The following is a 16,273-nucleotide window of genomic DNA, read 5'->3' on the forward strand; positions in this document are numbered from 1 at the left end:
CTTTCCGATTAGAAAAATACGTTAGCCAAACACACGGTGTCATCCCATTTGTTAAATTTGGCTATACGCTGATATACCTACAGCCACTTGTTTGGATCTTGGCCATCGTCACCAGACAACCCGGAAGGATGTCTCATATGGTGGCACACAGTTGCAGTCATTGTAACGTCCTCTTCTTCTTCTGTCTCCGATAGATTGCCATCTGTTGAATATGGCTCGAACTCGTGTTTCTCGCCACGTAAACGGCGGCTCTGTCGTGGCATGATGGGAGCCACTGTGTCGTCGCCAATGTGTGCTATCACAAGTTCCAATACCTGGCACCTTCACCAGAATAATGTCACCTAGATGGAGGTGTAATTAGACGAATGACGAACACTAATTTCACTAAACGAAGGTTTAATCAGCACTTGCACATACAAGAGCGCGGTGTGAACTGCCTGGGGCCAGAACACATACAGTATATATACAGCTACAATAATACAGTACAGTGATTCTTGACATTTGTGTGCCGGCCGGAATGGCCGTGCGGTTCTAGGCGCTACAGTCTGGAACCGCGTGACCGCTACGGTCGCAGGTTCGAATCCTGCCTCGGGCATGGACGTGTGGGATGTCCTTAGGTTAGCTGGTTTAAGCTGTTCTAAGTTCTAGGGGACTGATGACCCCAGCAGTTAAGTCCCATAGTGCTCAGAGCCATTTGAACCATTTGACATTTGTGGATACTTCTAAATGCACGCGATCGAATGTAAAAATTAAAATTGTATTGTCTAGATCAGTTTTGAACTCACGACTCTCCATGCAACAGTTTTTTATGATAACCACTACACCCACGGTGCGACTCAGTTTCTTCTGCAATAACATCCATTTCCTGTATATGTAGAATTTTGACGGTAATTGTTTGAGATCCTCTATATCGCCACAAAGTAAACACCATTCATGAGAAAAATAATAACGTGGAATTGGAGATGTTCGGCAATCGAGGTTATCGCATTTGGGTTTTATTTAACCTTGGCAGTTGGTGAAATAGTTACAGTATATCGTGGGAGTCAGCAAAATGGTTCAAATGGCTCTGAGCACTATGGGACTCAACTGCTGAGGTCATTAGTCCCCTAGAACTTAGAACTAGTTAAACCTAACTAACCTAAGGACATCACAAACATCCATGCCCGAGGCAGGATTCGAACTTGCGACCGTAGCGGTCTTGCGGTTCCAGACTGCAGCGCCTTTAACCGCACGGCCACTTCGGCCGGCGTGGGAGTCAGCAAATTGAGAGCTAGGCGACAGGGAGACCAAATACGCAGGGAGTGCACACCCAGTTTCATTGATTAAAGTAGTTACATTTGTCATATTGAAAATCACAAGCAATCCATTATTGTGAATGTTAATTGTTGTTTTCCAAAGAAACCGTGTACCTCATGTTCATCTATATGCTTTTCATTGTGCAAATTTCCTTCACCGTTTTGTAAGTCTGAAAACTACCTTCCAGTAGAAAACCATTCCGACTGCCCACAGTACTTGCCGCACCGCTTTCTCGACATCCTCCACCGTTTCGTAACGCTGGCCTCGCAGAGCTTCTTTCACAGAACTGAGAAGGTGGCAGTCCAAGGGTACAAAGTTGGGACGAAGGAGGGCACAGAAGAATCTATCACCGAAATGTCCTACCATTAACCAGTGTGAGGCTATCCGTTACCGTTCTTCAACATTTTCTTCTTCAAACTTCGCGGTATTCCGTCCAGGCTCGTCTCGAACGCTCGTGTTCCCATCTCGGAAGCGTTTCACCCATATGCTACCACTGCTCGCACCCACGCACAAACAGGGTTTGGAAAAAAATATGGAAACACTGAGCGAAATGCATCCTCGAACTGAAATTCAGACGATAGCCAAACCTGCAGATTGCGGTGTCGTGTTTGAGCACGTGCAGAAAATGGCCTCATTACGTTGCACGTGCCAGTCGTAGCCAGAACTGTGCTGTGTTTAGTTGCGAGTGCATTATATCGGATCTGAGTGTATTCGAACGCGGGTAAATTGTCGTTGCTCGTACAGTGGGAACTTCCGTACCCGAGGTAGACGAAGTATATGGTGTTTCGAGAGGCTCCGTATCAAAATACCGCACACACGGAAAGCGGAAAAACATCATCAGTTAAGCGGAAGAAAGTGCGTTTCGAATGATCGTGACAGATGGTCGTCGAAGACGATTGTGATTTAGAACAAGAGGACGACAGCTGCAAAAGTCACTGCAGAACTGAATGTCGCACTCGCGAACCGTGTCAGCATCAAAACAACACGAAGAGAGCTTCATAAGCAGAGAATTGCAGGGCGAACTGGAAATCCAAAACCACGTCAGTGATGTGAATGCCCGTGACACTTTGCCTGTAGAGCAATGGAAGTAAGTCAATTGGTCGGATGAGTCTTGTTTCAGACTGTTTCCAGCTTCTGGCTGAGTTTACGTCGAAAGAGTGAACAGCAAGGTCGTATTACTGCGAAGAATTATATGACCATATAAGCTAATCGAGTTGTTCCCACGGTAAAATGTTTGTTTCCCAGTGGTTATGCTATGTTCCAAGACGACAGGGCCCCTGTTCACACAGCTCACATCGTTCAGGACTGCTCGTGTGAGCACGATGATCAACTGCTGCATCTCTCTTGGCCACCGAAGCCACTAGAACTCCGACATTATTGAGCCTTTCTTGTCTACTTTGGAGGAAGGGTGCGTGATTGCTATCCACGTCCGTCATTGTTACCTGAACTTGCCACACTTTTGCAGGAAGAATGGTATAAGATTCCCTCGGAAACGCTTTAGAACTTGTAATTATCCATTCTGAGACCACCTGAAGGTTTTTTGGTGTTCCCGTGTTTTTGTCCACCGCTTATATCTCCTTGTCCTCTCTGAAGTCTGAGATGAATTGCAGTATCAGCTTTTTCCTCTCGAACAAAGCATTCGATGACAGCATACTGTTCGAACGAAAAATCGTTGTCGGCCATTTTGTAAATATAGCCTGCGCCCAGGAGATAAGAATTAATCGGGACATAATGTGCCAGCACAGGATGCCAAGTCTGTCCATTACGATAACGTAGTAGTTTTTATTACAAAGTTGGAATTGAAGTTGTAACAAAGGGTTGTTCTCGAGTTTCAGTATGACCCTCGTATCCAGGCGTGTTGGAGAAATATCTAAAAACTCCGGTAATACCAGTTGTCAACAGATGGGCGCACCGAGCGAGGAGGTGCAGTGGTTAGCACACTGGACGCTCATTCGGGATGACGACGGTTCAAACCCGTGTCCGACCATCCCGATTTAGGTTTTCCGTGATTTCCCTAAATTACTTCAGGTAAATGTTGGGGTGGTTCCCACGAAAGGGCACGGCCGACTTCCTTCCCCATCCTTCCCTAATCTGATGGGACCGATGACCTCGCTGTTTGGTCCCCTCCCCCAAATCGACCAACCGACCAGATGGGCGATCCGAAAGTGTCCCTGATCTTGTGTTAGACGTGTCAAGTTTTCAGACACTGTGTTTGTAACTCTCAGTGGCTCGAAAAAGCTGTACTACGACCGCACGTCTGAAATCACCCAGCCGTCGGGGCGATCAGCTGTGTACGTACTCGAGGAGAAATTTTTAGCCGCGGTAGGAGAACTGTCAGGTTGCGAGGGGTGAGTGCGCGCGTCTCCTGCTCACAAGAGGTGTGCGTTAAATCCCAGACCTCTCCCCTGCGCGCATCAAGTGAGGGCATATGGCACAATTGACGATGATTCGTCGGCCAGTCCCCTTGGCGCGGGCACCCTCTCGGCCTCTCCCTCGGGCTGCTGGAAACAATACGCTCCGCACACTTGCCGCGCTCCGTCTGCTCTGCACAGAGAGGCAGCGCACTGGAGTTCCACCAGTTCTGCTTTAGCTTTTCACAGATTTCCCGGAATCACGTAGGTCGGATGCCACGATAGTTCTTTAAAGAAGGTCGGGTCCCATTACCTTTGCTGTACCACGTACGGATCCAGCTTTGCGATCACCCCTCAAAGAAATTAGAAAAGGGCTGCACTGATCACTTCTCTAATCAAATTATTTTGATTATATGAGAACATTTTATATATTTTATTGTTGTTATTAAAATCTTACGAATTTATGGCGTGTTAAATCTGGAGGTGACAGCAAATTATACCTTGGGGGGGGGGGGGGGGGGGAGGGCTAGGGGTGTCTTGGGGAGGAGAGGGAGGGAGGGAGGGAGGGAGGGAGGGAGAAGCGAACCCTGGGTCTGCGACTCTACATCTACATCTACATCTACATTCATACTCCGCAAGCCACCCAACGGTGTGTGGCGGAGGGCACTTTACGTGCCACTGTCATTACCTCCCTTTCCTGTTCCAGTCGCGTATGGTTCGCGGGAAGAACGACTGTCTGAAAGCCTCCGTGCGCGCTCTAATCTCTCTAATTTTACATTCGTGATCTCCTCGGGAGGTATAAGTAGGGGGAAGCAATATACTCGATACCTCATCCAGAAACGCACCCTCTCGAAACCTGGCGAGCAAGCTACACCGCGATGCAGAGCGCCTCTCTTGCAGAGTCTGCCACTTGAGTTTATTAAACATCTCCGTAACGCTATCACGGTTACCAAATAACCCTGTGACGAAACGCGCCGCTCTTCTTTGGATCTTCTCTATCTCCTCCGTCAACCCGATCTGGTACGGATCCCACACTGATGAGCAATACTCAAGTATAGGTCGAACGAGTGTTTTGTAAGCCACCTCCTTTGTTGGTGGACTACATTTTCTAAGCACTCTCCCAATGAATCTCAACCTGGTACCCGCCTTACCAACAATTAATTTTATATGATCATTCCACTTCAAATCGTTCCGCACGCATACTCCCAGATATTTTACAGAAGTAACTGCTACCAGTGTTTGTTCCGCTATCATATAATCATACAATAAAGGATCCTTCCTTCTATGTATTCGCAATACATTACATTTGTCTATGTTAAGGGACAGTTGCCACTCCCTGCACCAAGTGCCTATCCGCTGCAGATCTTCCTGCATTTCGCTACAATTTTCTAATGCTGCAACTTCTCTGTATACTACAGCATCATCCGCGAAAAGCCGCATGGAACATCCGACACTATCTACTAGGTCATTTATATATATTGTGAAAAGCAATGGTCCCATAACACTTCCCTGTGGCACGCCAGAGGTTACCTTAACGTCTGTAGACGTCTCTCCATTGATAACAACATGCTGTGTTCTGTTTGCTAAAAAATCTTCAATCCAGCCACACAGCTGGTCTGATATTCCGTAGGCTCTTACTTTGTTTATCAGGCGACAGTGCGGAACTGTATCGAACGCCTTCCGGAAGTCAAGAAAAATAGCATCTACCTGGGAGCCTGTATCTAATATTTTCTGGGTCTCATGAACAAATAACGCGAGTTGGGTCTCACACGATCGCTGTTTCCGGAATCCATGTTGATTCCTACATAGTAGATTCTGGGTTTCCAAAAACGACTGGCTGTTCCTACAGCAGTAAATAAGCACTTTTACAGCTACAGTATCGGCTAGTTATGAAACACTAACATTACTTAAAACATTGCATCCTTCTATGTAGGAAATGGTTATGAAGTTCACAAGATAAACGAAGTAGAGGGTGGACAGAGCAAAACCAGTCGCGAAAATACACTGACGGAAAAAAAATCGCACCATAAAGAAAGAGTTGTGCGACACAAACGAACGTTAGTAAGTGTGTTTCTACATCCGAAAGATGATATCTATTCAGATAAGAGTGGCTGTAGTGGAGTCACTATGAGGATAGGTGCAAATTATTTTTGCTTGAAATGCACACTGGCTCGGTGTCAGTGACGGGCCTATGTTGCTTAGGAGGAGGCCCGCTGAGGGTCTGCAACCGACCTAGTGCTAGACACTCTGTAGTTATGGTGCCGGATGCTGTTTTGATAACAGCAGGAACACTCTCGGGGTTATCCCACCCGCCACGGCTACATAACACTGTTCTAACCCAACACGATCTACGGAGCGTTGACATGTTGCCGTAGCATCCTCGATCACTAGATCTGTCTCCAGTGGAGCACGTATGGGACATCATCGGACGATAACTCCAGTGTAGTGACTAAGTTCGACAGGCACGGAACTCCATCCAGCAAGCTGACATTAGAAACGTGTACAGCGCACTGCATTCACGGTTGCACGCTTGCAGCCGAGATTCTCGCGGTTACACCGGTTATTAATCTACCAGCATTTCACATTTGCAATGACTTATATCGCGCCGATATTAACCTGTGACCTTGCAATGTTAATCACTTAAATATGTTATCTAGACAAATGTATTCCCGAAACTTCATTACTGTGCAGTATATATTTTTTCGTGTTGTGGTTCTTTCTGTCAGTGTATTTAATGAACTTTAAGATATGCAACCTAACTTACACGATCTACTCCCGGGGAGGATGATGTAACTTGGGTTGTCTATCTTAAGAAGCACAGAATATTTTGCTGGCCAGTGTTGTGACAGTCATATGAAAACGAGACAGATGGAAAAAAAGTAAGCAAACTTTTTGTTATTTGAAAAGTAGTCACCGTAAAGGTTAATACATGTTTGCACGAAGGCATTCACCGTCTTGCCTCACAGTGCGACAAACGTATCGACAGCTATGGCGATTATTTTTGAAATAATAAACAGCTGACTTACCTTTCTTTCATATGTCCCGTTTTCATTTAACTGCGTCTTATATTTTTCCCACCCTTTAGACGGAACTGATACACGAAGTTCAGCATCTATCAATCTAGCAAGTTCAGAGTGTTCCACACAACATACGGCAGCACAGATATTCAGAAGAAATATTTCCAAGTCAACTGCTACTTAACACAAAGTCCCGTATCGATACAGCCGCGCGAGACGACGGATTCGGTCGAGTCCAGTTGAACGGAACGATGTTGTTCTCAGACTCCAGGGGCATATGTGGCGAGAAGACGGTTGCTTAGCGTAACTGGCAATGATATGCTCGAGGCGGCTGACTGAAGGGAACTGACTTCTGACGTTACTGCGGCTGATTATATTGCTACACGAGCTTTTTACACGCGGCTTCGCCCACGTTCGCATATTGCACACATGTACACGATCCAGTCACATTAATGTGACCACCTTCAAAAGCCTGTATAACCACCTTTTGCAGCACGGTCGTGCAGGAAGAGAGTCAGAGAGGTTCTGGAAGCTACCGCGAGGGGTGTAGAGCCGTGTCGACTCCAGTGCCGTAGACAGGTGCTCCGAGTTACTCTGTTTAGAAAACGTGGCGCGTAGAATCTTATCGAGAGAGTCCCACAGATTCTCGATTGGATTTAAATCCGGGAAGTTTGGGAGCCAGAGGAATACAGCAAACACATTTTGGTCGTGTCCGAACCAGGCACATACACTGCTAGCTGTGTGGCATGTTGCATCGTCCTGGTGCTAGATGCAATCGTACTGTGTACAAACAAGCTGCATGCTGGGGTGGACACGGTCAACAAGGAAAGATGCAATCTCGTGTTGATCCATTGTGCAGAATGAGGAGATCACCCAGGGAATGCCACAGAACATTTCCCAGACCATAACGCTCCCTCCTCCGGCTCGAGCCCATCTGGCGATTGTTGCAGGGCTGTATCTGTCCAATGCAGCGTAAAACGTGGTGGATCTGAGAAGGCAGGCTGACGCCACTGGTGGATGTGAAGCTGCGGTACCGGCGTGCAGATTCCACCCTTCGTTGCCGCTGAACAGCAGTCAGACACGTCTGTACACATCTCCGCTCCGTTGTTCGCCCACTCATCTATCGCTCGAGGTGCACCACAGTTGGCTCGCCGCCGGTTTCGGATAGTACCCATTTGCCGTGTATGGTATACTTTAACCGTGGCACAAGTGAACAGTTTAAAAATTTAGCCGTGTCGGAAATGCTTCCACCCTTGGCCCGAAAGCCAATGATCGTGCCCTTCTGAACGTCAGATAAATCTGCCCGTTTCCCTACCACTACGACTGCACTGTTTTCAGCGTCCTCCCGGCACACTTTGTATACCCTGCACTGCTAGTGCTACCACCTGTCGTCAGTCAGTGGTTATCGCACGTTGACATCGAACGTAGGCAGTGGTCACATTAATGTGAATGGACCGTGTATATCTTATTCTCTCCTCTTTTAAACCGTGAGACTCGAGAAAGAATGTCAAATTTATCTGTGATTTTCAGCGGTGGGCACGATCGTAGGTCTCGAAACATGTTGACAATTTTATTGGGTCACTGCCATCCTCTCGACCTGGTTGACACGTTTAAAGCATTCCACGTCAACTAAATACAGGAAATAAATATCAACAGGTCGTTTTACATCATTTTTTTCCTATCACATCCTCCTCATTCTCATTTCCGTCGCTAGAGGTAATTAAGATATTTTCCTCCCACAGTATTTTTACACAGATATGAGTCGTGTGCATACCAAATTGGGTTGACGTTGTCCCATGCGTCCCCGAGTTATTCTTCTGTATCACCGCTTTTTACCACCATCATAAAACGTAGGGGTACTAGGCGGTTTACTGCCACAGTAATTTTTCCAGTCTGCATGTGATACGTCTACCCAGTTTGGTACTAACTGCTGGAAGCATTACAGAGTATGGACTGATATGTAACTGTCTGTACCCTCTTGCCCCCCCCCCCCCCCCCCCGCCCATAAACACACATACACACATTTAGGGGCGAAACGTCAGCAGGACTGCCACCAGTTTCGATCTGATACTAATATTGGTCATTATCGAATACAGTAAGGCAGTGTGTGAATTTTACAGAGTTCGTATAGTTCGATGCAATGGTCCTTCAGACATGCACGCATGTCCGATGGAACAGACACCATTGACAATTGACAGCCGTGTTAAATTATTAAATCTATTCGCAAATTGTGAATACTGTTTTATAATGGCTATACGATTTACTGGTAAAATATAAAAAAATTGTGCTGGACCCTGACTCGATTGTGAATACTATTGTACAACGGCTATATGATTTACTAGTAACATATGATAATTTGTGCTGGACTAAGACTCGAACCCAGATTTTCCACTTTACTTGAGCGATCGTTTTAACAGCCTTGGACATCCGAGCACGATCCAGGACGAGCCAAACTTCCATACTTTCTAGTGGCTATATCCTGTAGTGCTCGCATACAAACAGTACGATTTCCGCACAGGGAGAGACATTGTTTTGCTCGTCAGACTGCCTTGCTTTGGCATGCAATACAGTAGGGCAGTGTCTGTATTCTAAGGTGCCTGTATAGTTCGATGCAATGTTCCTTCGAAATTGCATGCATGTTGGTTCCAACAGTTTCCTTCCTTCAGTCAGTGTTTTATCTGTCATCAGTGACATCAGTGCCATTACTGGAGAGCATAGTACACCTAATGAAGAAAATCCAGATGCAGGGCTGAAGTATGTGAGTCGGCTCTGAAGATGTCAGTGGAATGCACCCACATGGATCCCTGAGCCATGGAGACAGACAACGTGGATGAACTGTGCCTTGATATAGGATGTATTCAGTTAATGTTGCCACACTGTACATAAAATCTCTCGTTAACTGTCAAAATAAATACTGTTATTATCTCCTTGCAGATAGATAGTCATCCGCCATGACCATTATCGATTCAGAATCATTTTATAGCATCCTGTCGCCTCCCCTCCAGCCCCTTCATACCCTGATGTGAAGTTATAGCAATGACTTTATAAAAATTAAAGGACAATTCATAGCCAAAGTACGGCATCGGTCACACGACATCGTGGCCTGGATTTTGGTGGTGGATACCTGGAGTACTTTCAGTCTCTTAGGCACGGATATTTTTAATGCACTTGGGTTAGAAATTCACGACTCTGCCCCCACAGTCAACTCATTGTGTACGACCACATACCTCAAATCCTTTTTTAAAAAAAAAATTCAAGTTAACACCTGACTTTGAAACCCAAATGGCCCTTCTTTTATGGCTATAAATGTTCTTTTTGCGTTCAGGGATAACCTGCATGGGGAATCTCCTTTCCTGCCTACCCTGGAACTCATTGTTCGACAAGGATCCTTAAAATGTGTTTCCACCTGGACATCTGTGTAGAAGAAGCTATGGTAAACCTCCCACTGGCCTCAAAGCTCATCGCATGTCACACCACAGACAACCCCGCCCTCAGCTAGATCCTCCACCTGGTATGTAATGGTTGGCCACCAGACTGCAAACAGATCCAGCAGCCGGAGGTCCAGGCCTGTTGGCAACATTGGAATGAGCTCTCAACACTGAAACTCATGCTGCTGCTCCAAGGAAAAAGATGTTCAAATGTTCAAATGTGAAATCTAATGGGATTTAACTGCTAAGGTTATCAATCCCTAAGCTTACACACTACTTAACCTAAATTATCCTAAGGGCAAACAAACACACCCATGCCCGAGGGAGGACTCGAACCTCCGCCGGGACCAGCCGCACAGTTCATGACTGCAGCGCCTCAGACCGCTCGGCTAATCCCGCGCGGAATAAGATGGCCACAGTTGGGGGGTTTCCCCTGCATCTGTTCAGAAACACATTTTGTAGCCTCTCTACGATGAGCACTGAGGTGTGGTCTCACTAAATGTCTGGCTCTCCATCACGTCTATAGATGTGGCACGGACACTGCTATTACTCAGATGGTATCCTCCTGCACCACCTGCCTGAGCAAGTAGGCCTCCCTCAAGCTGCAGACTCTTCCAGTCCTTGAGCCAGGCTTCATTTGGATTTCATAGGACGTTCCTTAGGCCACACTTGGCTCTTTGCAATAAACTCAAACAATGGCCTCCCATATGTTTCCCACGTGTCTGCCACATCAGCTAATCAAACTATTCAAACATTATCTCTAACTTTTTCGATTGAAGGACTTCTTCACTTTCTGTGATAAAAATGGCATCACACTAGTACACACAGTACCCTCCACCCTGCCTCAAATAGACTAACAGAACTCTTCATCCACACTTTTAGAACTCAAATGTCTAAACTTCACCATGACCATCCTCTGGATGAGGCTCTCACCATTTCTTTGTCATCCTACAGGTCAGCTCCACATGACTGCTCCTCTCCTGCTCAGCAACTTCATGACCTATCTCATCAGTCCAAATTTCCTATCCTTCACCCCACAGTTCACAGCCACTCTACTGCTGCCACCATTTCTCACTTAAAGAACTAGTGTGGGCCCTTGTTTTTACTAAGGAACGCCCACATCGGTTTCTGGCAGTAATTCACAAATTAATAGGAAGATCAATGGCCAACATGACCCTTCAGGATGGCACACTATGCCCCAACCATGTTAACCAATTGTAACTTCACTGTGGTCCTTCTCCTGACGCTGAGAATCAACCACATCCCTTTTTTCAGAGACAGGGCCACTTGTTGTCTCCACCCTGGACATGCTGAACCATCTCAAGCCCTGCCAGCGACCAGCTCACTGAATGGGCTTTCAACATCTACACACATCGCGTCAGGACCGATACCAGTGGATGTGGACATCATCAGCCTGGCCACCAGCATGGAACCAGCCTTATTGAGGGACATCGACATGAACTTCACTATCTTCTTTGCTCTGCAGGGGTGAGGTGGAGGGAGAGGCAGGGATGGTGTACTAAGTCTTAATATCTGCAGTGTCAGCAACAAACATCACAACAGTGCTTTGAAGATGCCTAACAAACAGGGGAAAATTTTCCAGAAGACAGACAGCTATGCTCCGACCAACCATCATGAGGCTACTTAAGTGCCACTAGAGGTCATGGTCCAATATGATCCTATTCTCTTCCGTAAGGCATGTGACAGAAAATAGGCCCAGCTGTACTCTAGTGCCAAATGGTATTTAGGGCAGTGCTTGGGCCAATTTCACTCGGAATGAGTTCCGTGGGCTAGGCGCCAATTCTGCAATGATTCCATCACTCAGGATTATCACTCAAGAGACGCATCCACGACGTTCTTGCCATTCACATCTCATTTCATGATCCCAGAAACTGCCAGCTGTGGACTTAGAGTGTTTGTGGCCTCCCCGCCGAAAAATATGGTGACTCTGTCATCACAGCAGACTTGTGAATTTCTGAATTTATTCCTGTTCAGATTTCAAATGGCTACATACTGGACTTAGACAGTTTTGCTCCCTACAGTACTTTTTTCCTCCAGTTTGTACTTTAACACTGAGCATACTGGGACGTCGGCTTTTATAAGTGTGTTTTTAATGAAATTAGACTCAGTGGCAATCAGACTGGCTTTCAGCTGCCAGAAGAATCGTTGTTCTATTTCAGGAAGTGTATTATTTTGCATTTTGTTTCAATTCACAACGGATTAGATGTACTATTAATCGTTTATAAATAAACACGTTCAGTAATTGCTAACTGGATATCTTTTATGCTGGATATACATTCAGACATATACACATGCAACTCTTTTCATATCCACCTTCTCCCACCCTTCTCTTTGTCTTCATCTCATGCCTGTCCCCTCTCTGTCTCTCTATTCTCTCCTCCCTCATTCCCGTTGTCCACCTCATCATCGCACATGTATCTGTCCATCTCCTCTTCCCCATTCCTTCTGTCATCCCTCTCTCTCTCTTTCCATCTCCATCTCCCACTCTTTCTTTCCTACTGCCAACACTCCCTCTACACATTCCACCTGCCTCATACATCTTCTCTTCTTCCCCTCTCTCTATCCTTTTCCTCTGACCACTCACTCTGTCCAGCCCCTCTATCATCTCAACCTGTCCCTATCCAAGCTCATCGGTACATGCAGTACCTGCAATACGGTTCAATAAAACAGGCTGATACTACTCTTGCAGCACACCTGTCATGCAGGGCAGCCCACTTGTCAGGCCCATGGAAACTGTTTCTTGTCCCTGATGAGTAGACTGCCTTGCAAAACAGGTTGATTTGGCAGGCCAATACCGTTCCCACACAACATCTCTGTTGTGCAGGGCAGCTTGTAACACTTAAATCGATTAGAAGTAGGTTTATATTATGTAACTCTGTATCTGCAATTATGAAGAATGTATTATTTGTTATTTAAAGTCATTGATTTGTAACAGGAAATGTAGAGTTTTGTACTATATATACACTCCTGGAAATGGAAAAAAGAACACATTGACACCGGTCTGTCAGACCCACCATACTTGCTCCGGACACTGCGAGAGGGCTGTACAAGCAATGATCACACGCACGGCACAGCGGACACACCAGGAACCGCGGTGTTGGCCGTCGAATGGCGCTAGCTGCGCAGCATTTGTGCACCGCCGCCGTCAGCGTCAGCCAGTTTGCCGTGGCATACGGAGCTCCATCGCAGTCTTTAACACTGGTAGCATGCCGCGACAGCGTGGACGTGAACCGTATGTGCAGTTGACGGACTTTGAGCGAGGGCGTATAGTGGGCATGCGGGAGGCCGGGTGGACGTACCGCCGAATTGCTCAACACGTGGGGCGTGAGGTCTCCACAGTACATCGATGTTGTCGCCAGTGGTCGGCGGAAGGTGCACGTGCCCGTCGACCTGGGACCGGACCGCAGCGACGCACGGAAGCACGCCAAGACCGTAGGATCCTACGCAGTGCCGTAGGGGACCGCACCGCCACTTCCCAGCAAATTAGGGACACTGTTGCTCCTGGGGTATCGGCGAGGACCATTCGCAACCGTCTCCATGAAGCTGGGCTACGGTCCCGCACACCGTTAGGCCGTCTTCCGCTCACGCCCCAACATCGTGCAGCCCGCCTCCAGTGGTGTCGCGACAGGCGTGAATGGAGGGACGAATGGAGACGTGTCGTCTTCAGCGATGAGAGTCGCTTCTGCCTTGGTGCCAATGATGGTCGTATGCGTGTTTGGCGCCGTGCAGGTGAGCGCCACAATCAGGACTGCATACGACCGAGGCACACAGGGCCAACACCCGGCATCATGGTGTGGGGAGCGATCTCCTACACTGGCCGTACACCACTGGTGATCGTCGAGGGGACACTGAATAGTGCACGGTACATCCAAACCGTCATCGAACCCATCGTTCTATATATATATATATATATATATATATATATATATATATATATATATATATATATATATACACTCCTGGAAATTGAAATAAGAACACCGTGAATTCATTGTCCCAGGAAGGGGAAACTTTATTGACACATTCCTGGGGTCAGATACATCGCATGATCACACTGACAGAACCACAGGCACATAGACACAGGCAACAGAGCATGCACAATGTCGGCACTAGTACAGTGTATATGCACCTTTCGCAGCAATGCAGGCTGCTATTCTCCCATGGAGACGATCGTAGAGATGCTGGATGTAGTCCTGTGGAACGGCTTGCCATGCCATTTCCACCTGGCGCCTCAGTTGGACCAGCGTTCGTGCTGGACGTGCAGACCGCGTGAGACGACGCTTCATCCAGTCCCAAACATGCTCAATGGGGGACAGATCCGGAGATCTTGCTGGCCAGGGTAGTTGACTTACACCTTCTAGAGCACGTTGGGTGGCACGGGATACATGCGGGCGTGCATTGTCCTGTTGGAACAGCAAGTTCCCTTGCCGGTCTAGGAATGGTAGAACGATGGGTTCGATGACGGTTTGGATGTACCGTGCACTATTCAGTGTCCCCTCGACGATCACCAGTGGTGTACGGCCAGTGTAGGAGATCGCTCCCCACACCATGATGCCGGGTGTTGGCCCTGTGTGCCTCGGTCGTATGCAGTCCTGATTGTGGCGCTCACCTGCACGGCGCCAAACACGCATACGACCATCATTGGCACCAAGGCAGAAGCGACTCTCATCGCTGAAGACGACACGTCTCCATTCGTCCCTCCATTCACGCCTGTCGCGACACCACTGGAGGCGGGCTGCACGATGTTGGGGCGTGAGCGGAAGACGGCCTAACGGTGTGCGGGACCGTAGCCCAGCTTCATGGAGACGGTTGCGAATGGTCCTCGCCGATACCCCAGGAGCAACAGTGTCCCTAATTTGCTGGGAAGTGGCGGTGCGGTCCCCTACGGCACTGCGTAGGATCCTACGGTCTTGGCGTGCTTCCGTGCGTCGCTGCGGTCCGGTCCCAGGTCGACGGGCACGTGCACCTTCCGCCGACCACTGGCGACAACATCGATGTACTGTGGAGACCTCACGCCCCACGTGTTGAGCAATTCGGCGGTACGTCCACCCGGCCTCCCGCATGCCCACTATACGCCCTCGCTCAAAGTCCGTCAACTGCACATACGGTTCACGTCCACGCTGTCGCGGCATGCTACCGGTGTTAAAGACTGCGATGGAGCTCCGTATGCCACGGCAAACTGGCTGACACTGACGGCGGCGGTGCACAAATGCTGCGCAGCTAGCGCCATTCGACGGCCAACACCGCGGTTCCTGGTGTGTCCGCTGTGCCGTGCGTGTGATCATTGCTTGTACAGCCCTCTCGCAGTGTCCGGAGCAAGTATGGTGGGTCTGACACACCGGTGTCAATGTGTTCTTTTTTCCATTTCCAGGAAAAATCAAAATGATTTGTTACAATAATGAAATTTTATAATATGGGTATGTTTATAAAAAAGACAATGTTCATTGGAAGCTGGTTCATACTTATGGCACTTGTATTGTAAAACGTAAAAGATATAGTGAAGTCCCTCCACAACAGAAGTGGCATGGTGCGATGTAAAAGGTGGTTTTGACGGTCGAACTGGGCGTTTCCTTGGTGGGAACGGTACGCAGTAAGTGGCTAGCCGTAGCACGGTACACTTCGAAGGTGCTAAGAGAGGAAACTGGAAGCTGCTGTGCAAGGAATTTAGCCTCTGGTGTGGATCTGGTTATTGGTTGGTATTCTCGGCAAAAAGGAATAACTCTAATATGTTGAAAATCCGACCCCAAGAAGAGATTTTATAGAGCGTTCGAACCTCAAGAGCCATGACGCTTGCCACCAAAACTTCGCCACTACTTCACTAACCTCATACATCCAGATATGTATATAGGCATGAGTGGTTTTAATAATAATCCAAATGCTATAAATCTGTGTTCAGAACCATATCTTCTATCCTGATCATGAAACTATGCAGGGTCCTCTCCTACGTGCTATTAAAACCGGGTATCCTTTTTTAAATGAACAATTATTGCTTTCAAGTGATTCAAAGTGGTTACTTTTTGCTTATCAAATGTGAAAGGAGTAGCAAAAGTTAAAGCTAAAACCCCAGAAGTGAAGTCATGTAGGATTTTGCTAAAGTATTCTCAGTTTATTGCAAAGTATAGTTTTGCAAGAATACAGTGCCAGATTGTGTAAATGTTAT

The 16,273-nt window shown here is 47.4% G+C and overlaps 1 protein-coding gene across 1 annotated transcript in view; it reads left to right on the plus strand.

Moving 5' to 3' along the window:
- The window catches only part of LOC126248032 (TBC1 domain family member 22B), a 261,278-nt gene extending 249,729 nt beyond the window's left edge, over positions 1 to 11,549 (plus strand). The window contains exon 13 of the transcript XR_007545403.1: positions 11,368 to 11,549. The gene's annotated coding sequence lies outside the window, so the exon portion shown is untranslated. The remainder of the gene's footprint in view (positions 1 to 11,367) is intronic.
- The last annotated feature ends 4,724 nt before the right edge of the window (positions 11,550 to 16,273 follow it).

The sequence above is a fragment of the Schistocerca nitens genome, chromosome 3, assembly GCF_023898315.1.
Source record: "Schistocerca nitens isolate TAMUIC-IGC-003100 chromosome 3, iqSchNite1.1, whole genome shotgun sequence".
NCBI classification, from domain to species: domain Eukaryota; kingdom Metazoa; phylum Arthropoda; class Insecta; order Orthoptera; family Acrididae; genus Schistocerca; species Schistocerca nitens.